Source organism: Onychostoma macrolepis, chromosome 20, assembly GCF_012432095.1.
Source record: "Onychostoma macrolepis isolate SWU-2019 chromosome 20, ASM1243209v1, whole genome shotgun sequence".
Classification (NCBI taxonomy): Eukaryota; Metazoa; Chordata; class Actinopteri; order Cypriniformes; family Cyprinidae; genus Onychostoma; species Onychostoma macrolepis.
Genome location: NC_081174.1, coordinates 32,769,960 through 32,790,944, shown reverse-complemented (window position 1 = coordinate 32,790,944; position 20,985 = coordinate 32,769,960). Strand labels below are relative to the sequence as shown.

The window sequence follows — 20,985 nt, the reverse complement described above, 5'->3', positions numbered from 1 at the left end:
AAATATGACAGTCTTTATCTGACTCAGTACACGACTGAAGACACACTGATAAACTCACACTTAAAGTATTGTTTATTTGCACTTCTTGCAGATTACCCTAATAATTACAATTAGGCGCGCACTATTTTGGCCGCTACCAGCTTGACTGGCGCCGGCTTCGTGTTTTTAATGTGCCGTGTTTTGGAAAAGTTACTTTTAAAAAGCCTGTCTCAATTTGCAGCCATCTCTTTCGTTCATTTTTGTGTTGTGTTTTTGCGCCACTTTCCATGTGAACGCTCGGTATGTGTGTCCGTGCTGCTACAGTAATACTGTGTATTATATAATACTGTGTATTATATAATAAAATATTATATAATACTGTGTATTATATAATACTGTGTATTATATAATACTGTGTATTATATAATACTGTGTATTATATAATACTGTGTATTATATAATAAAATATTATATAATATACTGTGTATTATATATAAAAAGCAAAAGGTCTTGGAAGACACAATTATCGGCACAGAAAACTAAGGCTAAAGGGCCATTGCTAACCGTAGTCGGCAGGATTCCAAACTGCGCTGGGAGACCCCAATGGATTTCTAGTCCATCGCCTTAACCTCTCGGCCACAACTACGCCTGCGTGCGGGCTCCAGCTCTCTTGGCTGCAGGCGGGCAAGACAGGACACCACCAAGCTTCAGACACAAAATCCATCTGAAGGATGAGGTGGCTAAAAGGAGCCCGGCGTCCCCGTTGCTCGACGCAAAAGGCTGCCGTGACCCGGATTCGAACCGGGGTTGCTGCGGCCACAACGCAGAGTACTAACCACTATACGATCACGGCGTGCCACTGGCCCACGGCTGTAAAAGGGTCCAGCGGCGTGTTTGTCCGTTGCAGAGAGGGCGCTGGCGGCGTGGGGCGATGCAAAAATAGGCACTGCCGCTTCTCCTCGGCGTGCAGGCGAACAACGTAGTCGGCAGGATTCCAACCTGCGCTGGGAGACCCCAACGGATTTCTAGTCCATCGCCTTAATCACGCGGCCGCGACTACGGGGACCCGCGTGTCCTCTGCCCTGTTCTCGTGCAACACTGGCGCCTGACGCACTTGCACCCTAGCCAGCTCAGTCACCCAGCCGAGACTGCAAGCTAGCCCGGCAGCAGACAAACAGCGGTCCCAACTAGGAGAAAGCAGGTGGCCACGTCTCATCCTGTGGACCTGGGTTTTTCAGTACCGACCCTTTGGACCCACAGCACTGCAAGTTTCCTAGGTCTCTCTTACCTGACTCACTCAGTTCACTTCGTGAGCGCTCTTTCCTAACGAGCTGACCATCAGACTCAGGTGTGCCAAGCGAGGGAGATGCACAAAAAGCGCGAGGCGCTGTGGGTCCCCCCGAGGAGGAACGAACACCGCTCTAGTAGTGAGTCAACGGTAGAGCTGGACCAGCGTGACAGCAAGCTGAGGCCGCCAACAATATGACAGCCGCTCGCCCGAACAGGGACTTGAACCCTGGACCCTCAGATTAAAAGTCTGATGCTCTACCGATTGAGCTATCCGGCTCTTGTGTTGCACAGCCCGGTTACGCTTCATACAACAGCAATATCCCCACAAACCGCCGAGGAGAAGCCTACAAGAAATTACAGCAGAGAGAGCAAAGGCCTTGGAAGGAACAATTATCGGCACAGGCAGCTAAAGCAAAGGGCCAGCGTGGGGAGACCCCAATGGATTTGAAGTCCATCGCCTTAACCTCTCGGCCACAACTACGCCTGCGTGCGGGCTCCAGCTCTCTTGGCTGCAGGCGGGCAAGACAGGACACCACCAAGCTTCAGACACAAAATCCAGCTGAAGGATGAGGTGGCTAAAAGGAGCCCGGCGTCCCGTTGCTCGACGCAAAGGCTGCCGTGACCCGGATTGCTGCGGCCACAACGCAGAGTACTAACCACTATACGATCAGGGCGCCACTGTCCCACGGCTGCTAAAAGGGCCAGCGTGGGGAGACCCCAATGGATTTCGAGTCCATCGCCTTAACCTCTCGGCCACAACTACGCCTGCGTGCGGGGCTCCAGCTCTCTTGGCTGCAGGAGGGCAGCACAGGACGCCACCGAGCGTCAGACACAAAATCCAGCTGAAGGATGAGGTGGCTAAAAGGAGCCCGGCGTCCCGTTGCTCGACGCAAAGGCTGCCGTGACCCGGATTCGAACCGGGGTTGCTGCGCCACAACGCAGAGTACTAACCACTATACGATCAGGGCGCCACTGTCCCACGGCTGCTAAAAGGGCCAGCGGCGTGTTTGTCCGATGCAGAGAGGGAGCGAAAAAGGAACAGACGCTTCTCCTCGGCACGCAGACAAACAGCGTAGTCGGCAGGATTCGAACCTGCGCGGGGAGACCCCAATGGATTTCTAGTCCATCGCCTTAACCACTCGGCCACGACTACGGCAACCTGGGAGTCCCAACTAGGAGAAAGCAGGCTGCTACGTTTAATCCTGTGGACTTCCCACAGCACTGCACGTTTCCTAGGACTCTCTTATCCGACTCACTCAGTTCAATTCATGAGCGCTCTTTCCTAGCGAGCTGACCATCAGACTCAGGGGCCGGATTCACGAAAATCTTCTTCAGAAATAAGTTAAGTAATTTCTTAAAATAAATTCCACAAAGTTCGTAAGAATGTTCTTAAGTGCAGTTCTTGAAAAATTCTTACTAAGTTCTCAAACATGTTCTTAAGAGCGTTTGAATTTTTTTCTTGAGAAAAAAATATGACAGTCTTTATCTGACTCAGTACACGACTGAAGACACACTGATAAACTCACACTTAAAGTATTGTTTATTTGCACTTCTTGCAGATTACCCTAATAATTACAATTAGGCGCGCGCCCTATTTTGGCCGCTACCAGCTTGACTGGCGCCGGCTTCGTGTTTTTAATGTGCCGTGTTTTGGAAAAGTTACTTTTAAAAAGCCTGTCTCAATTTGCAGCCATCTCTTTCGCTCATTTTTGTGTTGTGTTTTTGCGCCACTTTCCATGTGAACGCTCGGTATGTGTGTCCGTGTTGCTACAGTAATACTGTGTATTATATATAAAAAGCAAAAGGTCTTGGAAGACACAATTATCGGCACAGAAAACTAAGGCTAAAGGGCCATTGCTAACCGTAGTCGGCAGGGTTCGAACCTGCGGGGAGACCCCAATGGATTTCGAGTCCATCGCCTTAACCTCTCGGCCACGACCACGGCAACCTGGGAGTCCCAACTAGAGAAAGCAGGCTGCTACGTTTAATCCTGTGGACTTCCCACAGCACTGCAAGTTTCCTAGGTCTCTTACCTGACTCACTCAGTTCAATTCATGAGCGCTCTTTCCTAACGAGCTGACCATCAGACTCAGGTGTGCCAAGCGAGGAGATGCACAAAAGCGCGGCGCTGTGGGTCCCCCGAGGAGGAACGAACACCGCCTAGTAGTGAGTCAACGGTAGAGCTGGACCAGCGTGACAGCAAGCTGAGGCCGCCAACAATATGACAGCCGTTCGCCCGAACAGGGACTTGAACCCTGGACCCTCAGATTAAAAGTCTGATGCTCTACCGACTGAGCTATCCGGCTCTTGTGTTGCACAGCCGGTTACGTTTCATACAACAGCAATATCCCCACAAACCGCCGAGGAGAAGCCTACAAGAAATTGCAGCAGAGAGCAAAGGCCTTGAAGGAACAATTATCGGCACAGGCAGCTAAAGCAAAGGGCCAGCGGCGTGTTTGTCCGATGCAGAGAGGGAGCGAAAAAGGAACAGACGCTTCTCCTCGGCGTGCAGGCGAACAACGTGGTCGGCAGGGTTCGAACCTGCGGGGAGACCCCAATGGATTTCGAGTCCATCGCCTTAACCACTCGGCCACGACCACGCCTGTCTGCGGCCCTCCAGCTCTCTTGGCTGCAGGAGGGCAGCACAGGGCGCCACCGGCGTCAGACACAAAATCCAGCTGAAGGATGAGGTGGGAAAAGGGAGCCCGACGTCCCCGTGGCTCGGCGGCAAAAGGCTGCCGTGACCCGGATTGCTGCGGCCACAACGCAGAGTACTAACCACTATACGATCAGGGCGCCACTGTCCCACGGCTGCTAAAAGGGCCAGCGGCGTGTTTGTCCGTTGCAGAGAGGAGCGAAAAAGGAACAGACGCTTCTCCTCGGCACGCAGACAAACAGCGTGGTCGGCAGGATTCCAACCGCGCTGGGAGACCCCAATGGATTTGAAGTCCATCGCCTTAATCACGCGGCCGCGACTACGGGGACCCGCGTGTCCTCTGCCCTGTTCTCGTGCAACACTGGCGCCTGACGCACTTGCACCCTAGCCAGCTCAGTCACCCAGCCGAGACTGCAAGCTAGCCCGGCAGCAGACAAACAGCGGTCCCAACTAGGAGAAAGCAGGTGGCCACGCCTCATCCTGTGGACCTGGGTTTTCAGTACCGACCCTTTGGACCCACAGCACTGCAAGTTTCCTAGGTCTCTCTTACCTGACTCACTCAGTTCACTTCGTGAGCGCTCTTTCCTAACGAGCTGACCATCAGACTCAGGTGTGCCAAGCGAGGGAGATGCACAAAAAGCGCGAGGCGCTGTGGGTCCCCCCGAGGAGGAACGAACACCGCTCTAGTAGTGAGTCAACGGTAGAGCTGGACCAGCGTGACAGCAAGCTGAGGCCGCCAACAATATGACAGCCGTTCGCCCGAACAGGGACTTGAACCCTGGACCCTCAGATTAAAAGTCTGATGCTCTACCGACTGAGCTATCCGGGCTCTTGTGTTGCACAGCCCGGTTACGTTTCATACAACAGCAATATCCCCCACAAACCGCCGAGGAGAAGCCTACAAGAAATTACAGCAGAGAGAGCAAAGGCCTTGGAAGGAACAATTATCGGCACAGAAAACTAAGGCTAAAGGGCCATTGCTAACCGTAGTCGGCAGGGTTCGAACCTGCGCGGGGAGACCCCAATGGATTTCGAGTCCATCGCCTTAACCTCTCGGCCACAACTACGCCTGCGTGCGGGGCTCCAGCTCTCTTGGCTGCAGGAGGGCAGCACAGGACGCCACCGAGCGTCAGACACAAAATCCAGCTGAAGGATGAGGTGGGAAAAGGGAGCCCGACGTCCCCGTGGCTCGACGGCAAAAGGCTGCCGTGACCCGGATTGCTGCGGCCACAACGCAGAGTACTAACCACTATACGATCAGGGCGCGCCACTGTCCCACGGCTGCTAAAAGGGCCAGCGGCGTGTTTGTCCGATGCAGAGAGGGAGCGAAAAAGGAACAGACGCTTCTCCTCGGCGTGCAGGCGAACAACGTGGTCGGCAGGATTCGAACCTGCGGGGAGACCCCAATGGATTTCGAGTCCATCGCCTTAACCTCTCGGCCACAACTACGCCTGCGTGCGGGGCTCCAGCTCTCTTGGCTGCAGGAGGGCAGCACAGGACGCCACCGAGCGTCAGACACAAAATCCATCTGAAGGATGAGGTGGCTAAAGGAGCCCGGCGTCCCGTTGCTCGACGCAAAGGCTGCCGTGACCCGGATTGCTGCGCCACAACGCAGAGTACTAACCACTATACGATCACGGCGTGCCACTGGCCCACGGCTGTAAAAGGGTCCAGCGGCGTGTTTGTCCGATGCAGAGAGGAGCGAAAAAGGAACAGACGCTTCTCCTCGCACGCAGACAAACAGCGTGGTCGGCAGGATTCCAACCGCGCTGGGAGACCCCAACGGATTTCTAGTCCATCGCCTTAATCACGCGGCGCGACTCGGGGACCAGCGTGTCCTCTGCCCTGTTCTCGCAACACTGGCGCCTGACGCACTTGCACCCTAGCCAGCTCAGTCACCCAGCCGAGACTGCAAGCTAGCCCGGCAGCAGACAAACAGCGGTCCCAACTAGGAGAAAGCAGGCTGCTACGCTTAATCCTGTGGACTTCCCACAGCACTGCAAGTTTCCTAGGTCTCTTACCTGACTCACTCAGTTCAATTCATGAGCGCTCTTTCCTAGCGAGCTGACCATCAGACTCAGGGGCCGGATTCACGAAAATCTTCTTCAGAAATAAGTTAAGTAATTTCTTAAAATAAATTCCACAAAGTTCGTAAGAATGTTCTTAAGTGCAGTTCTTGAAAAATTCTTACTAAGTTCTCAAACATGTTCTTAAGGCGTTTGAATTTTTTCTTGAGAAAAAAATATGACAGTCTTTATCTGACTCAGTACACGACTGAAGACACACTGATAAACTCACACTTAAAGTATTGTTTATTTGCACTTCTTGCAGATTACCCTAATAATTACAATTAGGCGCGCGCCCTATTTTGGCCGCTACCAGCTTGACTGGCGCCGGCTTCGTGTTTTTAATGTGCCGTGTTTTGGAAAAGTTACTTTTAAAAAGCCTGTCTCAATTTGCAGCCATCTCTTTCGCTCATTTTTGTGTTGTGTTTTTGCGCCACTTTCCATGTGAACGCTCGGTATGTGTGTCCGTGCTGCTACAGTAATACTGTGTATTATATAATACTGTGTATTATATATAAAAAGCAAAAGGTCTTGGAAGACACAATTATCGGCACAGAAAACTAAGGCTAAAGGGCCATTGCTAACCGTGGTCGGCAGGATTCCAACCGCGCTGGGAGACCCCAACGGATTTCTAGTCCATCGCCTTAACCTCTCGGCCACAACTACGCCTGCGTGCGGGGCTCCAGCTCTCTTGGCTGCAGGAGGGCAGCACAGGACGCCACCGAGCCAGACACAAAATCCAGCTGAAGGATGAGGTGGGAAAAGGGAGCCCGACGTCCCCGTGGCTCGACGGCAAAAGGCTGCCGTGACCCGGATTGCCGCGCCACAACGCAGAGTACTAACCACTATACGATCAGGGCGCCACTGTCCCACGGCTGCTAAAAGGGCCAGCGGCGTGTTTGTCCGTTGCAGAGAGGAGCGAAAAAGGAACAGACGCTTCTCCTCGGCGTGCAGGCGAACAACGTAGTCGGCAGGGTTCGAACCTGCGGGGAGACCCCAATGGATTTCGAGTCCATCGCCTTAACCTCTCGGCCACAACTACGCCTGCGTGCGGGGCTCCAGCTCTCTTGGCTGCAGGAGGGCAGCACAGGACGCCACCGAGCGTCAGACACAAAATCCATCTGAAGGATGAGGTGGCTAAAGGAGCCCGGCGTCCCGTGGCTCGACGGCAAAAGGCTGCCGTGACCCGGATTGCTGCGCCACAACGCAGAGTACTAACCACTATACGATCAGGGCGCCACTGTCCCACGGCTGCTAAAAGGGCCAGCGTGGGGAGACCCCAATGGATTTCTAGTCCATCGCCTTAACCACTCGGCCACGACTACGCCTGTCTGCGGCCCTCCAGCTCTCTTGGCTGCAGGAGGGCAGCACAGGACGCCACCGAGCGTCAGACACAAAATCCATCTGAAGGATGAGGTGGGAAAAGGGAGCCCGACGTCCCCGTGGCTCGGCGGCAAAAGGCTGCCGTGACCCGGATTGCTGCGGCCTGGCATGAGTACTAACCACTATACGATCAGGGCGCGCCACTGTCCCACGGCTGCTAAAAGGGCCAGCGTGGGGAGACCCCAATGGATTTCAAGTCCATCGCCTTAACCACTCGGCCACGACTACGGCAACCTGGGAGTCCCAACTAGAGAAAGCAGGCTGCTACGCTTAATCCTGTGGACTTCCCACAGCACTGCAAGTTTCCTAGGTCTCTTACCTGACTCACTCAGTTCAATTCATGGCGCTCTTTCCTAACGAGCTGACCATCAGACTCAGGGGCCGGATTCACGAAAATCTTCTTCAGAAATAAGTTAAGTAATTTCTTAAAATAAATTCCACAAAGTTCGTAAGAATGTTCTTAAGTGCAGTTCTTGAAAAATTCTTACTAAGTTCTCAAACATGTTCTTAAGAGCGTTTGAATTTTTTTCTTGAGAAAAAAATATGACAGTCTTTATCTGACTCAGTACACGACTGAAGACACACTGATAAACTCACACTTAAAGTATTGTTTATTTGCACTTCTTGCAGATTGCCCTAATAATTACAATTAGGCGCGCGCACTATTTTGGCCGCTACCAGCTTGACTGGCGCCGGCTTCGTGTTTTTAATGTGCCGTGTTTTGGAAAAGTTACTTTTAAAAAGCCTGTCTCAATTTGCAGCCATCTCTTTCGCTCATTTTTGTGTTGTGTTTTTGCGCCACTTTCCATGTGAACGCTCGGTATGTGTGTCCGTGTTGCTACAGTAATACTGTGTATTATATAATACTGTGTATTATATATAAAAAGCAAAAGGTCTTGGAAGACACAATTATCGGCACAGGCAGCTAAAGCAAAGGGCCAGCGTGGGGAGACCCCAATGGATTTCGAAGTCCATCGCCTTAACCTCTCGGCCACGACCACGCCTGTCTGCGGCCCTCCAGCTCTCTTGGCTGCAGGCGGGCAAGACAGGACACCACCAAGCTTCAGACACAAAATCCATCTGAAGGATGAGGTGGCTAAAGGAGCCCGGCGTCCCGTTGCTCGACGCAAAGGCTGCCGTGACCCGGATTCGAACCGGGGTTGCTGCGCCACAACGCAGAGTACTAACCACTATACGATCAGGGCGCGCCACTGTCCCACGGCTGCTAAAAGGGCCAGCGGCGTGTTTGTCCGATGCAGAGAGGAGCGAAAAAGGAACAGACGCTTCTCCTCGCACGCAGACAAAACAGCGAGTCGGCAGGATTCCAACCGCGCTGGGAGACCCCAATGGATTTCAAGTCCATCGCCTTAACCTCTCGGCCACAACTACGCCTGCGTGCGGGGCTCCAGCTCTCTTGGCTGCAGGAGGGCAGCACAGGACGCCACCGAGCCAGACACAAAATCCAGCTGAAGGACGAGGTGGGAAAAGGAGCCCGACGTCCCCGTGGCTCGGCGGCAAAAGGCTGCCGTGACCGGATTGCTGCGCCACAACGCAGAGTACTAACCACTATACGATCAGGCGCGCCACTGTCCCACGGCTGCTAAAAGGGCCAGCGTGGGGAGACCCCAATGGATTTCGAGTCCATCGCCTTAATCACGCGGCGCGACTCGGGGACCAGCGTGTCCTCTGCCCTGTTCTCGCAACACTGGCGCCTGACGACTTGCACCCTAGCCAGCTCAGTCACCCAGCCGAGACTGCAAGCTAGCCCGGCAGCAGACAAAACAGCGGTCCCAACTAGGAGAAAGCAGGTGGCCACGCCTCATCCTGTGGACCTGGGTTTTCAGTACCGACCCTTTGGACCCACAGCACTGCAAGTTTCCTAGGTCTCTTACCTGACTCACTCAGTTCACTTCGTGAGCGCTCTTTCCCAACGAGCTGACCATCAGACTCAGGTGTGCCAAGCGAGGAGATGCACAAAAGCGCGAGGCGCTGTGGGTCCCCCCGAGGAGGAACGAACACCGCTCTAGTAGTGAGTCAACGGTAGAGCTGGACCAGCGTGACAGCAAGCTGAGGCCGCCAACAATATGACAGCCGTTCGCCCGAACAGGGACTTGAACCCTGGACCCTCAGATTAAAAGTCTGATGCTCTACCGACTGAGCTATCCGGGCTCTTGTGTTGCACAGCCCGGTTACGTTTCATACAACAGCAATATCCCCCACAAACCGCCGAGGAGAAGCCTACAAGAAATTACAGCAGAGAGAGCAAAGGCCTTGAAGGAACAATTATCGGCACAGGCAGCTAAAGCAAAGGGCCAGCGTGGGGAGACCCCAATGGATTTCAAGTCCATCGCCTTAACCTCTCGGCCACAACTACGCCTGCGTGCGGGGCTCCAGCTCTCTTGGCTGCAGGCGGCAAGACAGGACACCACCAAGCTTCAGACACAAAATCCAGCTGAAGGATGAGGTGGCTAAAGGAGCCCGGCGTCCCGTTGCTCGACGCAAAGGCTGCCGTGACCCGGATTGCTGCGGCCACAACGCAGAGTACTAACCACTATACGATCAGGGCGCCACTGTCCCACGGCTGCTAAAAGGGCCAGCGGCGTGTTTGTCCGATGCAGAGAGGGAGCGAAAAAGGAACAGACGCTTCTCCTCGGCACGCAGACAAACAGCGTAGTCGGCAGGATTCGAACCTGCGCGGGGAGACCCCAATGGATTTCGAGTCCATCGCCTTAACCTCTCGGCCACAACTACGCCTGCGTGCGGGGCTCCAGCTCTCTTGGCTGCAGGAGGGCAGCACAGGACGCCACCGAGCGTCAGACACAAAATCCATCTGAAGGATGAGGTGGCTAAAGGAGCCCGGCGTCCCGTTGCTCGACGCAAAGGCTGCCGTGACCCGGATTCGAACCGGGGTTGCTGCGGCCACAACGCAGAGTACTAACCACTATACGATCAGGGCGCCACTGTCCCACGGCTGCTAAAAGGGCCAGCGTGGGGAGACCCCAATGGATTTCAAGTCCATCGCCTTAACCACTCGGCCACGACTACGCCTGTCTGCGGCCCTCCAGCTCTCTTGGCTGCAGGAGGGCAGCACAGGACGCCACCGAGCGCCAGACACAAAATCCATCTGAAGGATGAGGTGGCTAAAGGAGCCCGGCGTCCCGTTGCTCGACGCAAAGGCTGCCGTGACCCGGATTGCTGCGCCACAACGCAGAGTACTAACCACTATACGATCAGGGCGCCACTGTCCCACGGCTGCTAAAAGGGCCAGCGGCGTGTTTGTCCGATGCAGAGAGGAGCGAAAAAGGAACAGACGCTTCTCCTCGCACGCAGACAAACAGCGTGGTCGGCAGGATTCCAACCGCGCTGGGAGACCCCAACGGATTTCTAGTCCATCGCCTTAATCACGCGGCGCGACTCGGGGACCAGCGTGTCCTCTGCCCTGTTCTCGCAACACTGGCGCCTGACGCACTTGCACCCTAGCCAGCTCAGTCACCCAGCCGAGACTGCAAGCTAGCCCGGCAGCAGACAAACAGCGGTCCCAACTAGGAGAAAGCAGGCTGCTACGTTTAATCCTGTGGACTTCCCACAGCACTGCACGTTCCTAGGACTCTCTTATCCGACTCACTCAGTTCAATTCATGAGCTCTTTCCTAACGAGCTGACCATCAGACTCAGGGCCGGATTCACGAAAATCTTCTTCAGAAATAAGTTAAGTAATTTCTTAAAATAAATTCCACAAAGTTCGTAAGAATGTTCTTAAGTGCAGTTCTTGAAAAATTCTTACTAAGTTCTCAAACATGTTCTTAAGGCGTTTGAATTTTTTCTTGAGAAAAAATATGACAGTCTTTATCTGACTCAGTACACGACTGAAGACACACTGATAAACTCACACTTAAAGTATTGTTTATTTGCACTTCTTGCAGATTACCCTAATAATTACAATTAGGCGCGCACTATTTTGGCCGCTACCAGCTTGACTGGCGCCGGCTTCGTGTTTTTAATGTGCCGTGTTTTGGAAAAGTTACTTTTAAAAAGCCTGTCTCAATTTGCAGCCATCTCTTTCGCTCATTTTTGTGTTGTGTTTTTGCGCCACTTTCCATGTGAACGCTTCGGTATGTGTGTCCGTGTTGCTACAGTAATACTGTGTATTATATAATAAAATATTATATAATATACTGTGTATTATATAATAAAATATTATATAATATACTGTGTATTATATATAAAAAGCAAAAGGTCTTGAAGACACAATTATCGGCACAGGCAGCTAAAGCAAAGGGCCAGCGGCGTGTTTGTCCGATGCAGAGAGGGAGCGAAAAAGGAACAGACGCTTCTCCTCGCACGCAGACAAACAGCGAGTCGGCAGGATTCGAACCTGCGCGGGAGACCCCAATGGATTTCGAGTCCATCGCCTTAACCTCTCGGCCACGACTACGCCTGTCTGCGGCCCTCCAGCTCTCTTGGCTGCAGGCGGGCAAGACAGGACACCACCAAGCTTCAGACACAAAATCCATCTGAAGGATGAGGTGGCTAAAGGAGCCCGGCGTCCCGTGGCTCGACGGCAAAAGGCTGCCGTGACCCGGATTGCTGCGCCACAACGCAGAGTACTAACCACTATACGATCAGGGCGCCACTGTCCCACGGCTGCTAAAAGGGCCAGCGTGGGGAGACCCCAACGGATTTCTAGTCCATCGCCTTAACCTCTCGGCCACAACTACGCCTGCGTGCGGGGCTCCAGCTCTCTTGGCTGCAGGAGGGCAGCACAGGACGCCACCGAGCGTCAGACACAAAATCCATCTGAAGGATGAGGTGGCTAAAGGAGCCCGGCGTCCCGTTGCTCGACGCAAAGGCTGCCGTGACCCGGATTGCTGCGCCACAACGCAGAGTACTAACCACTATACGATCACGGCGTGCCACTGGCCCACGGCTGTAAAAGGGTCCAGCGGCGTGTTTGTCCGTTGCAGAGAGGGCGCTGGCGCGTGGGGCGATGCAAAAATAGGCACTGCCGCTTCTCCTCGGCGTGCAGGCGAACAACGAGTCGGCAGGATTCCAACCGCGCTGGGAGACCCCAACGGATTTCTAGTCCATCGCCTTAATCACGCGGCCGCGACTACGGGGACCCGCGTGTCCTCTGCCCTGTTCTCGTGCAACACTGGCGCCTGACGCACTTGCACCCTAGCCAGCTCAGTCACCCAGCCGAGACTGCAAGCTAGCCCGGCAGCAGACAAACAGCGGTCCCAACTAGGAGAAAGCAGGTGGCCACGTCTCATCCTGTGGACCTGGGTTTTTCAGTACCGACCCTTTGGACCCACAGCACTGCAAGTTTCCTAGGTCTCTCTTACCTGACTCACTCAGTTCACTTCGTGAGCGCTCTTTCCTAACGAGCTGACCATCAGACTCAGGTGTGCCAAGCGAGGGAGATGCACAAAAAGCGCGAGGCGCTGTGGGTCCCCCCGAGGAGGAACGAACACCGCTCTAGTAGTGAGTCAACGGTAGAGCTGGACCAGCGTGACAGCAAGCTGAGGCCGCCAACAATATGACAGCCGTTCGCCCGAACAGGGACTTGAACCCTGGACCCTCAGATTAAAAGTCTGATGCTCTACCGACTGAGCTATCCGGGCTCTTGTGTTGCACAGCCCGGTTACGTTTCATACAACAGCAATATCCCCCACAAACCGCCGAGGAGAAGCCTACAAGAAATTGCAGCAGAGAGAGCAAAGGCCTTGGAAGGAACAATTATCGGCACAGAAAACTAAGGCTAAAGGGCCATTGCTAACCGTAGTCGGCAGGGTTCGAACCTGCGCGGGGAGACCCCAATGGATTTCGAGTCCATCGCCTTAACCTCTCGGCCACAACTACGCCTGCGTGCGGGGCTCCAGCTCTCTTGGCTGCAGGAGGGCAGCACAGGACGCCACCGAGCGTCAGACACAAAATCCAGCTGAAGGACGAGGTGGGAAAAGGGAGCCCGACGTCCCCGTGGCTCGACGGCAAAAGGCTGCCGTGACCCGGATTGCTGCGGCCACAACGCAGAGTACTAACCACTATACGATCACGGCGTGCCACTGGCCCACGGCTGTAAAAGGGTCCAGCGGCGTGTTTGTCCGTTGCAGAGAGGAGCGAAAAAGGAACAGACGCTTCTCCTCGGCGTGCAGGCGAACAACGTAGTCGGCAGGATTCGAACCTGCGGCTGGGAGACCCCAATGGATTTCGAGTCCATCGCCTTAACCTCTCGGCCACGACCACGCCTGTCTGCGGCCCTCCAGCTCTCTTGGCTGCAGGCGGGCAAGACAGGACACCACCAAGCTTCAGACACAAAATCCATCTGAAGGATGAGGTGGCTAAAGGAGCCCGGCGTCCCGTTGCTCGACGCAAAGGCTGCCGTGACCGGATTGCTGCGCCACAACGCAGAGTACTAACCACTATACGATCACGGCGTGCCACTGGCCCACGGCTGTAAAAGGGTCCAGCGGCGTGTTTGTCCGTTGCAGAGAGGGAGCGAAAAAGGAACAGACGCTTCTCCTCGGCGTGCAGGCGAACAACGAGTCGGCAGGATTCGAACCCGCGCTGGGAGACCCCAACGGATTTCTAGTCCATCGCCTTAACCACTCGGCCACGACTACGCCTGTCTGCGGCCCTCCAGCTCTCTTGGCTGCAGGAGGGCAGCACAGGGCGCCACCGGCGTCAGACACAAAATCCAGCTGAAGGACGAGGTGGGAAAAGGGAGCCCGACGTCCCCGTGGCTCGACGGCAAAAGGCTGCCGTGACCCGGATTCGAACCGGGGTTGCTGCGCCACAACGCAGAGTACTAACCACTATACGATCAGGGCGCCACTGTCCCACGGCTGCTAAAAGGGCCAGCGGCGTGTTTGTCCGATGCAGAGAGGGAGCGAAAAAGGAACAGACGCTTCTCCTCGGCGTGCAGGCGAACAACGAGTCGGCAGGATTCCAACCGCGCTGGGAGACCCCAATGGATTTCTAGTCCATCGCCTTAATCACGCGGCGCGACTCGGGGACCAGCGTGTCCTCTGCCCTGTTCTCGTGCAACACTGGCGCCTGACGACTTGCACCCTAGCCAGCTCAGTCACCCAGCCGAGACTGCAAGCTAGCCCGGCAGCAGACAAAACAGCGGTCCCAACTAGGAGAAAGCAGGCTGCTACGTTTAATCCTGTGGACTTCCCACAGCACTGCAAGTTTCCTAGGTCTCTTACCTGACTCACTCAGTTCAATTCATGAGCTCTTTCCTAACGAGCTGACCATCAGACTCAGGGCCGGATTCACGAAAATCTTCTTCAGAAATAAGTTAAGTAATTTCTTAAAATAAATTCCACAAAGTTCGTAAGAATGTTCTTAAGTGCAGTTCTTGAAAAATTCTTACTAAGTTCTCAAACATGTTCTTAAGGCGTTTGAATTTTTTCTTGAGAAAAAATATGACAGTCTTTATCTGACTCAGTACACGACTGAAGACACACTGATAAACTCACACTTAAAGTATTGTTTATTTGCACTTCTTGCAGATTGCCCTAATAATTACAATTAGGCGCGCGCACTATTTTGGCCGCTACCAGCTTGACTGGCGCTCGGCTTCGTGTTTTTAATGTGCCGTGTTTTGGAAAAGTTACTTTTAAAAAGCCTGTCTCAATTTGCAGCCATCTCTTTCGTTCATTTTTGTGTTGTGTTTTTGCGCTCACTTTCCATGTGAACGCTTCGGTATGTGTGTCCGTGCTGCTACAGTAATACTGTGTATTATATAATACTGTGTATTATATAATACTGTGTATTATATAATACTGTGTATTATATAATACTGTGTATTATATAATACACAGTATATTATATAATATACTGTGTATTATATATAAAAAAAGCAAAAGGTCTTGGAAGACACAATTATCGGCACAGGCAGCTAAAGCAAAAGGGCCAGCGTGGGGAGACCCCAATGGATTTCGAAGTCCATCGCCTTAACCTCTCGGCCACGACTACGCCTGTCTGCGGCCCTCCAGCTCTCTTGGCTGCAGGCGGGCAAGACAGGACACCACCAAGCTTCAGACACAAAATCCATCTGAAGGATGAGGTGGCTAAAAGGAGCCCGGCGTCCCCGTTGCTCGACGCAAAAGGCTGCCGTGACCCGGATTCGAACCGGGGTTGCTGCGGCCACAACGCAGAGTACTAACCACTATACGATCACGGCGTGCCACTGGCCCACGGCTGTAAAAGGGTCCAGCGGCGTGTTTGTCCGTTGCAGAGAGGGCGCTGGCGGCGTGGGGCGATGCAAAAATAGGCACTGCCGCTTCTCCTCGGCGTGCAGGCGAACAACGTAGTCGGCAGGATTCCAACCTGCGCTGGGAGACCCCAACGGATTTCTAGTCCATCGCCTTAATCACGCGGCCGCGACTACGGGGACCCGCGTGTCCTCTGCCCTGTTCTCGTGCAACACTGGCGCCTGACGCACTTGCACCCTAGCCAGCTCAGTCACCCAGCCGAGACTGCAAGCTAGCCCGGCAGCAGACAAAACAGCGGTCCCAACTAGGAGAAAGCAGGTGGCCACGTCTCATCCTGTGGACCTGGGTTTTCAGTACCGACCCTTTGGACCCACAGCACTGCAAGTTTCCTAGGTTTCTCTTACCTGACTCACTCAGTTCACTTCGTGAGCGCTCTTTCCTAACGAGCTGACCATCAGACTCAGGTGTGCCAAGCGAGGGAGATGCACAAAAAGCGCGAGGCGCTGTGGGTCCCCCCGAGGAGGAACGAACACCGCTCTAGTAGTGAGTCAACGGTAGAGCTGGACCAGCGTGACAGCAAGCTGAGGCCGCCAACAATATGACAGCCGTTCGCCCGAACAGGGACTTGAACCCTGGACCCTCAGATTAAAAGTCTGATGCTCTACCGACTGAGCTATCCGGGCTCTTGTGTTGCACAGCCCGGTTACGTTTCATACAACAGCAATATCCCCACAAACCGCCGAGGAGAAGCCTACAAGAAATTGCAGCAGAGAGAGCAAAGGCCTTGAAGGAACAATTATCGGCACAGAAAACTAAGGCTAAAGGGCCATTGCTAACCGTAGTCGGCAGGGTTCGAACCTGCGCTGGGAGACCCCAATGGATTTCGAGTCCATCGCCTTAACCTCTCGGCCACGACCACGCCTGTCTGCGGCCCTCCAGCTCTCTTGGCTGCAGGAGGGCAGCACAGGGCGCCACCGGCGTCAGACACAAAATCCATCTGAAGGATGAGGTGGCTAAAGGAGCCCGGCGTCCCGTTGCTCGACGCAAAGGCTGCCGTGACCGGATTGCTGCGCCACAACGCAGAGTACTAACCACTATACGATCAGGGCGCCACTGTCCCACGGCTGCTAAAAGGGCCAGCGTGGGGAGACCCCAATGGATTTCTAGTCCATCGCCTTAACCTCTCGGCCACGACCACGCCTGTCTGCGGCCCTCCAGCTCTCTTGGCTGCAGGAGGGCAGCACAGGGCGCCACCGGCGTCAGACACAAAATCCAGCTGAAGGATGAGGTGGCTAAAGGAGCCCGGCGTCCCGTTGCTCGACGCAAAGGCTGCCGTGACCCGGATTCGAACCGGGGTTGCTGCGCCACAACGCAGAGTACTAACCACTATACGATCAGGGCGCCACTGTCCCACGGCTGCTAAAAGGGCCAGCGGCGTGTTTGTCCGATGCAGAGAGGGAGCGAAAAAGGAACAGACGCTTCTCCTCGGCACGCAGACAAACAGCGTAGTCGGCAGGATTCGAACCTGCGCGGGGAGACCCCAATGGATTTCTAGTCCATCGCCTTAACCACTCGGCCACGACTACGGCAACCTGGGAGTCCCAACTAGAGAAAGCAGGCTGCTACGCTTAATCCTGTGGACTTCCCACAGCACTGCACGCTTCCTAGGACTCTCTTATCCGACTCACTCAGTTCAATTCATGAGCTCTTTCCTAGCGAGCTGACCATCAGACTCAGGGGCCGGATTCACGAAAATCTTCTTCAGAAATAAGTTAAGTAATTTCTTAAAATAAATTCCACAAAGTTCGTAAGAATGTTCTTAAGTGCAGTTCTTGAAAAATTCTTACTAAGTTCTCAAACATGTTCTTAAGAGCGTTTGAATTTTTTTCTTGAGAAAAAAATATGACAGTCTTTATCTGACTCAGTACACGACTGAAGACACACTGATAAACTCACACTTAAAGTATTGTTTATTTGCACTTCTTGCAGATTACCCTAATAATTACAATTAGGCGCGCGCCCTATTTTGGCCGCTACCAGCTTGACTGGCGCTCGGCTTCGTGTTTTTAATGTGCCGTGTTTTGGAAAAGTTACTTTTAAAAAGCCTGTCTCAATTTGCAGCCATCTCTTTCGTTCATTTTTGTGTTGTGTTTTTGCGCCACTTTCCATGTGAACGCTCGGTATGTGTGTCCGTGCTGCTACAGTAATACTGTGTATTATATAATACTGTGTATTATATATAAAAAAAGCAAAAGGTCTTGGAAGACACAATTATCGGCACAGGCAGCTAAAGCAAAAGGGCCAGCGTGGGGAGACCCCAATGGATTTCGAAGTCCATCGCCTTAACCTCTCGGCCACGACTACGCCTGTCTGCGGCCCTCCAGCTCTCTTGGCTGCAGGCGGGCAAGACAGGACACCACCAAGCTTCAGACACAAAATCCATCTGAAGGATGAGGTGGCTAAAAGGAGCCCGGCGTCCCCGTTGCTCGACGCAAAAGGCTGCCGTGACCCGGATTCGAACCGGGGTTGCTGCGGCCACAACGCAGAGTACTAACCACTATACGATCACGGCGTGCCACTGGCCCACGGCTGTAAAAGGGTCCAGCGGCGTGTTTGTCCGTTGCAGAGAGGGAGCGCACAAGCGCGCGTGGGACGTGCAAAAAATAGGCACTGCCGCTTCTCCTCGGCGTGCAGGCGAACAACGTAGTCGGCAGGATTCCAACCTGCGCTGGGAGACCCCAACGGATTTCTAGTCCATCGCCTTAATCACGCGGCCGCGACTACGGGGACCCGCGTGTCCTCTGCCCTGTTCTCGTGCAACACTGGCGCCTGACGCACTTGCACCCTAGCCAGCTCAGTCACCCAGCCGAGACTGCAAGCTAGCCCGGCAGCAGACAAAACAGCGGTCCCAACTAGGAGAAAGCAGGTGGCCACGTCTCATCCTGTGGACCTGGGTTTTTCAGTACCGACCCTTTGGACCCACAGCACTGCAAGTTTCCTAGGTCTCTCTTACCTGACTCACTCAGTTCACTTCGTGAGCGCTCTTTCCTAACGAGCTGACCATCAGACTCAGGTGTGCCAAGCGAGGGAGATGCACAAAAAGCGCGAGGCGCTGTGGGTCCCCCCGAGGAGGAACGAACACCGCTCTAGTAGTGAGTCAACGGTAGAGCTGGACCAGCGTGACAGCAAGCTGAGGCCGCCAACAATATGACAGCCGTTCGCCCGAACAGGGACTTGAACCCTGGACCCTCAGATTAAAAGTCTGATGCTCTACCGACTGAGCTATCCGGGCTCTTGTGTTGCACAGCCCGGTTACGTTTCATACAACAGCAATATCCCCCACAAACCGCCGAGGAGAAGCCTACAAGAAATTGCAGCAGAGAGAGCAAAGGCCTTGGAAGGAACAATTATCGGCACAGAAAACTAAGGCTAAAGGGCCATTGCTAACCGTAGTCGGCAGGGTTCGAACCTGCGCGGGGAGACCCCAATGGATTTCGAGTCCATCGCCTTAACCTCTCGGCCACAACTACGCCTGCGTGCGGGGCTCCAGCTCTCTTGGCTGCAGGAGGGCAGCACAGGACGCCACCGAGCGTCAGACACAAAATCCAGCTGAAGGACGAGGTGGGAAAAGGGAGCCCGACGTCCCCGTGGCTCGACGGCAAAAGGCTGCCGTGACCCGGATTGCCGCGCCACAACGCAGAGTACTAACCACTATACGATCAGGCGCGCCACTGTCCCACGGCTGCTAAAAGGGCCAGCGTGGGGAGACCCCAACGGATTTCTAGTCCATCGCCTTAACCACTCGGCCACGACTACGGCAACCTGGGAGTCCCAACTAGAGAAAGCAGGCTGCTACGCTTAATCCTGTGGACTTCCCACAGCACTGCACGTTCCTAGGACTCTCTTATCCGACTCACTCAGTTCACTTCGTGAGCGCTCTTTCCTAACGAGCTGACCATCAGACTCAGGGCCGGATTCACGAAAATCTTCTTCAGAAATAAGTTAAGTAATTTCTTAAAATAAATTCCACAAAGTTCGTAAGAATGTTCTTAAGTGCAGTTCTTGAAAAATTCTTACTAAGTTCTCAAACATGTTCTTAAGGCGTTTGAATTTTTTCTTGAGAAAAAATATGACAGTCTTTATCTGACTCAGTACACGACTGAAGACACACTGATAAACTCACACTTAAAGTATTGTTTATTTGCACTTCTTGCAGATTACCCTAATAATTACAATTAGGCGCGCACTATTTTGGCCGCTACCAGCTTGACTGGCGCCGGCTTCGTGTTTTTAATGTGCCGTGTTTTGGAAAAGTTACTTTTAAAAAGCCTGTCTCAATTTGCAGCCATCTCTTTCGTTCATTTTTGTGTTGTGTTTTTGCGCCACTTTCCATGTGAACGCTTCGGTATGTGTGTCCGTGCTGCTACAGTAATACTGTGTATTATATAATACTGTGTATTATATAATACTGTGTATTATATATAAAAAGCAAAAGGTCTTGGAAGACACAATTATCGGCACAGAAAACTAAGGCTAAAGGGCCATTGCTAACCGTAGTCGGCAGGATTCCAACCTGCGCTGGGAGACCCCAACGGATTTCTAGTCCATCGCCTTAACCTCTCGGCCACGACTACGGCAACCTGGGAGTCCCAACTAGAGAAAGCAGGCTGCTACGTTTAATCCTGTGGACTTCCCACAGCACTGCAAGTTTCCTAGGTCTCTTACCTGACTCACTCAGTTCACTTCGTGAGCTCTTTCCTAACGAGCTGACCATCAGACTCAGGGCCGGATTCACGAAAATCTTCTTCAGAAATAAGTTAAGTAATTTCTTAAAATAAATTCCACAAAGTTCGTAAGAATGTTCTTAAGTGCAGTTCTTGAAAAATTCTTACTAAGTTCTCAAACATGTTCTTAAGGCGTTTGAATTTTTTCTTGAGAAAAAATATGACAGTCTTTATCTGACTCAGTACACGACTGAAGACACACTGATAAACTCACACTTAAAGTATTGTTTATTTGCACTTCTTGCAGATTGCCCTAATAATTACAATTAGGCGCGCACTATTTTGGCCGCTACCAGCTTGACTGGCGCCGGCTTCGTGTTTTTAATGTGCCGTGTTTTGGAAAAGTTACTTTTAAAAAGCCTGTCTCAATTTGCAGCCATCTCTTTCGCTCATTTTTGTGTTGTGTTTTTGCGCCACTTTCCATGTGAACGCTCGGTATGTGTGTCCGTGCTGCTACAGTAATACTGTGTATTATATAATACTGTGTATTATATATAAAAAGCAAAAGGTCTTGGAAGACACAATTATCGGCACAGGCAGCTAAAGCAAAGGGCCAGCGTGGGGAGACCCCAATGGATTTCAAGTCCATCGCCTTAACCTCTCGGCCAC

At 53.1% G+C, this 20,985-nt stretch overlaps 26 non-coding genes across 26 annotated transcripts; all 26 read right to left on the bottom strand.

Annotated features, from left to right (window-relative positions):
* Nucleotides 1–543: 543 nt before the first annotated feature.
* trnas-aga (transfer RNA serine (anticodon AGA)) lies at nucleotides 544–625 on the bottom strand. The gene has a single exon. It is a non-coding gene; the product is annotated as a tRNA-Ser (tRNA).
* A 135-nt stretch (nucleotides 626–760) lies between these two features.
* Nucleotides 761–832, bottom strand: trnah-gug (transfer RNA histidin (anticodon GUG)). Its single transcript has one exon. It is a non-coding gene; the product is annotated as a tRNA-His (tRNA).
* A 641-nt stretch (nucleotides 833–1,473) lies between these two features.
* trnak-uuu (transfer RNA lysine (anticodon UUU)) lies at nucleotides 1,474–1,546 on the bottom strand. The gene has a single exon. It is a non-coding gene; the product is annotated as a tRNA-Lys (tRNA).
* A 794-nt stretch (nucleotides 1,547–2,340) lies between these two features.
* trnas-aga (transfer RNA serine (anticodon AGA)) lies at nucleotides 2,341–2,422 on the bottom strand. The gene has a single exon. It is a non-coding gene; the product is annotated as a tRNA-Ser (tRNA).
* A 709-nt stretch (nucleotides 2,423–3,131) lies between these two features.
* On the bottom strand, nucleotides 3,132–3,211 carry trnas-cga (transfer RNA serine (anticodon CGA)). The gene has a single exon. It is a non-coding gene; the product is annotated as a tRNA-Ser (tRNA).
* A 291-nt stretch (nucleotides 3,212–3,502) lies between these two features.
* On the bottom strand, nucleotides 3,503–3,575 carry trnak-uuu (transfer RNA lysine (anticodon UUU)). The gene has a single exon. It is a non-coding gene; the product is annotated as a tRNA-Lys (tRNA).
* Nucleotides 3,576–3,789: 214 nt separating this feature from the next.
* Nucleotides 3,790–3,869, bottom strand: trnas-cga (transfer RNA serine (anticodon CGA)). Its single transcript has one exon. It is a non-coding gene; the product is annotated as a tRNA-Ser (tRNA).
* An 812-nt stretch (nucleotides 3,870–4,681) lies between these two features.
* Nucleotides 4,682–4,754, bottom strand: trnak-uuu (transfer RNA lysine (anticodon UUU)). Its single transcript has one exon. It is a non-coding gene; the product is annotated as a tRNA-Lys (tRNA).
* A 156-nt stretch (nucleotides 4,755–4,910) lies between these two features.
* Nucleotides 4,911–4,992, bottom strand: trnas-cga (transfer RNA serine (anticodon CGA)). The gene has a single exon. It is a non-coding gene; the product is annotated as a tRNA-Ser (tRNA).
* Nucleotides 4,993–5,294: 302 nt separating this feature from the next.
* On the bottom strand, nucleotides 5,295–5,374 carry trnas-cga (transfer RNA serine (anticodon CGA)). Its single transcript has one exon. It is a non-coding gene; the product is annotated as a tRNA-Ser (tRNA).
* Nucleotides 5,375–6,953: 1,579 nt separating this feature from the next.
* Nucleotides 6,954–7,033, bottom strand: trnas-cga (transfer RNA serine (anticodon CGA)). Its single transcript has one exon. It is a non-coding gene; the product is annotated as a tRNA-Ser (tRNA).
* A 2,437-nt stretch (nucleotides 7,034–9,470) lies between these two features.
* On the bottom strand, nucleotides 9,471–9,543 carry trnak-uuu (transfer RNA lysine (anticodon UUU)). The gene has a single exon. It is a non-coding gene; the product is annotated as a tRNA-Lys (tRNA).
* A 500-nt stretch (nucleotides 9,544–10,043) lies between these two features.
* Nucleotides 10,044–10,125, bottom strand: trnas-cga (transfer RNA serine (anticodon CGA)). Its single transcript has one exon. It is a non-coding gene; the product is annotated as a tRNA-Ser (tRNA).
* A 1,601-nt stretch (nucleotides 10,126–11,726) lies between these two features.
* On the bottom strand, nucleotides 11,727–11,808 carry trnas-cga (transfer RNA serine (anticodon CGA)). The gene has a single exon. It is a non-coding gene; the product is annotated as a tRNA-Ser (tRNA).
* Nucleotides 11,809–12,921: 1,113 nt separating this feature from the next.
* trnak-uuu (transfer RNA lysine (anticodon UUU)) lies at nucleotides 12,922–12,994 on the bottom strand. Its single transcript has one exon. It is a non-coding gene; the product is annotated as a tRNA-Lys (tRNA).
* A 156-nt stretch (nucleotides 12,995–13,150) lies between these two features.
* trnas-cga (transfer RNA serine (anticodon CGA)) lies at nucleotides 13,151–13,232 on the bottom strand. Its single transcript has one exon. It is a non-coding gene; the product is annotated as a tRNA-Ser (tRNA).
* A 301-nt stretch (nucleotides 13,233–13,533) lies between these two features.
* Nucleotides 13,534–13,616, bottom strand: trnas-cga (transfer RNA serine (anticodon CGA)). Its single transcript has one exon. It is a non-coding gene; the product is annotated as a tRNA-Ser (tRNA).
* A 295-nt stretch (nucleotides 13,617–13,911) lies between these two features.
* Nucleotides 13,912–13,994, bottom strand: trnas-aga (transfer RNA serine (anticodon AGA)). The gene has a single exon. It is a non-coding gene; the product is annotated as a tRNA-Ser (tRNA).
* Nucleotides 13,995–15,489: 1,495 nt separating this feature from the next.
* On the bottom strand, nucleotides 15,490–15,561 carry trnah-gug (transfer RNA histidin (anticodon GUG)). Its single transcript has one exon. It is a non-coding gene; the product is annotated as a tRNA-His (tRNA).
* Nucleotides 15,562–16,202: 641 nt separating this feature from the next.
* trnak-uuu (transfer RNA lysine (anticodon UUU)) lies at nucleotides 16,203–16,275 on the bottom strand. The gene has a single exon. It is a non-coding gene; the product is annotated as a tRNA-Lys (tRNA).
* Nucleotides 16,276–16,429: 154 nt separating this feature from the next.
* trnas-cga (transfer RNA serine (anticodon CGA)) lies at nucleotides 16,430–16,511 on the bottom strand. Its single transcript has one exon. It is a non-coding gene; the product is annotated as a tRNA-Ser (tRNA).
* A 585-nt stretch (nucleotides 16,512–17,096) lies between these two features.
* On the bottom strand, nucleotides 17,097–17,178 carry trnas-aga (transfer RNA serine (anticodon AGA)). Its single transcript has one exon. It is a non-coding gene; the product is annotated as a tRNA-Ser (tRNA).
* Nucleotides 17,179–18,092: 914 nt separating this feature from the next.
* On the bottom strand, nucleotides 18,093–18,164 carry trnah-gug (transfer RNA histidin (anticodon GUG)). The gene has a single exon. It is a non-coding gene; the product is annotated as a tRNA-His (tRNA).
* A 647-nt stretch (nucleotides 18,165–18,811) lies between these two features.
* trnak-uuu (transfer RNA lysine (anticodon UUU)) lies at nucleotides 18,812–18,884 on the bottom strand. Its single transcript has one exon. It is a non-coding gene; the product is annotated as a tRNA-Lys (tRNA).
* Nucleotides 18,885–19,040: 156 nt separating this feature from the next.
* Nucleotides 19,041–19,122, bottom strand: trnas-cga (transfer RNA serine (anticodon CGA)). Its single transcript has one exon. It is a non-coding gene; the product is annotated as a tRNA-Ser (tRNA).
* Nucleotides 19,123–20,144: 1,022 nt separating this feature from the next.
* On the bottom strand, nucleotides 20,145–20,226 carry trnas-aga (transfer RNA serine (anticodon AGA)). Its single transcript has one exon. It is a non-coding gene; the product is annotated as a tRNA-Ser (tRNA).
* Between the last annotated feature and the right edge of the window lie 759 nt (nucleotides 20,227–20,985).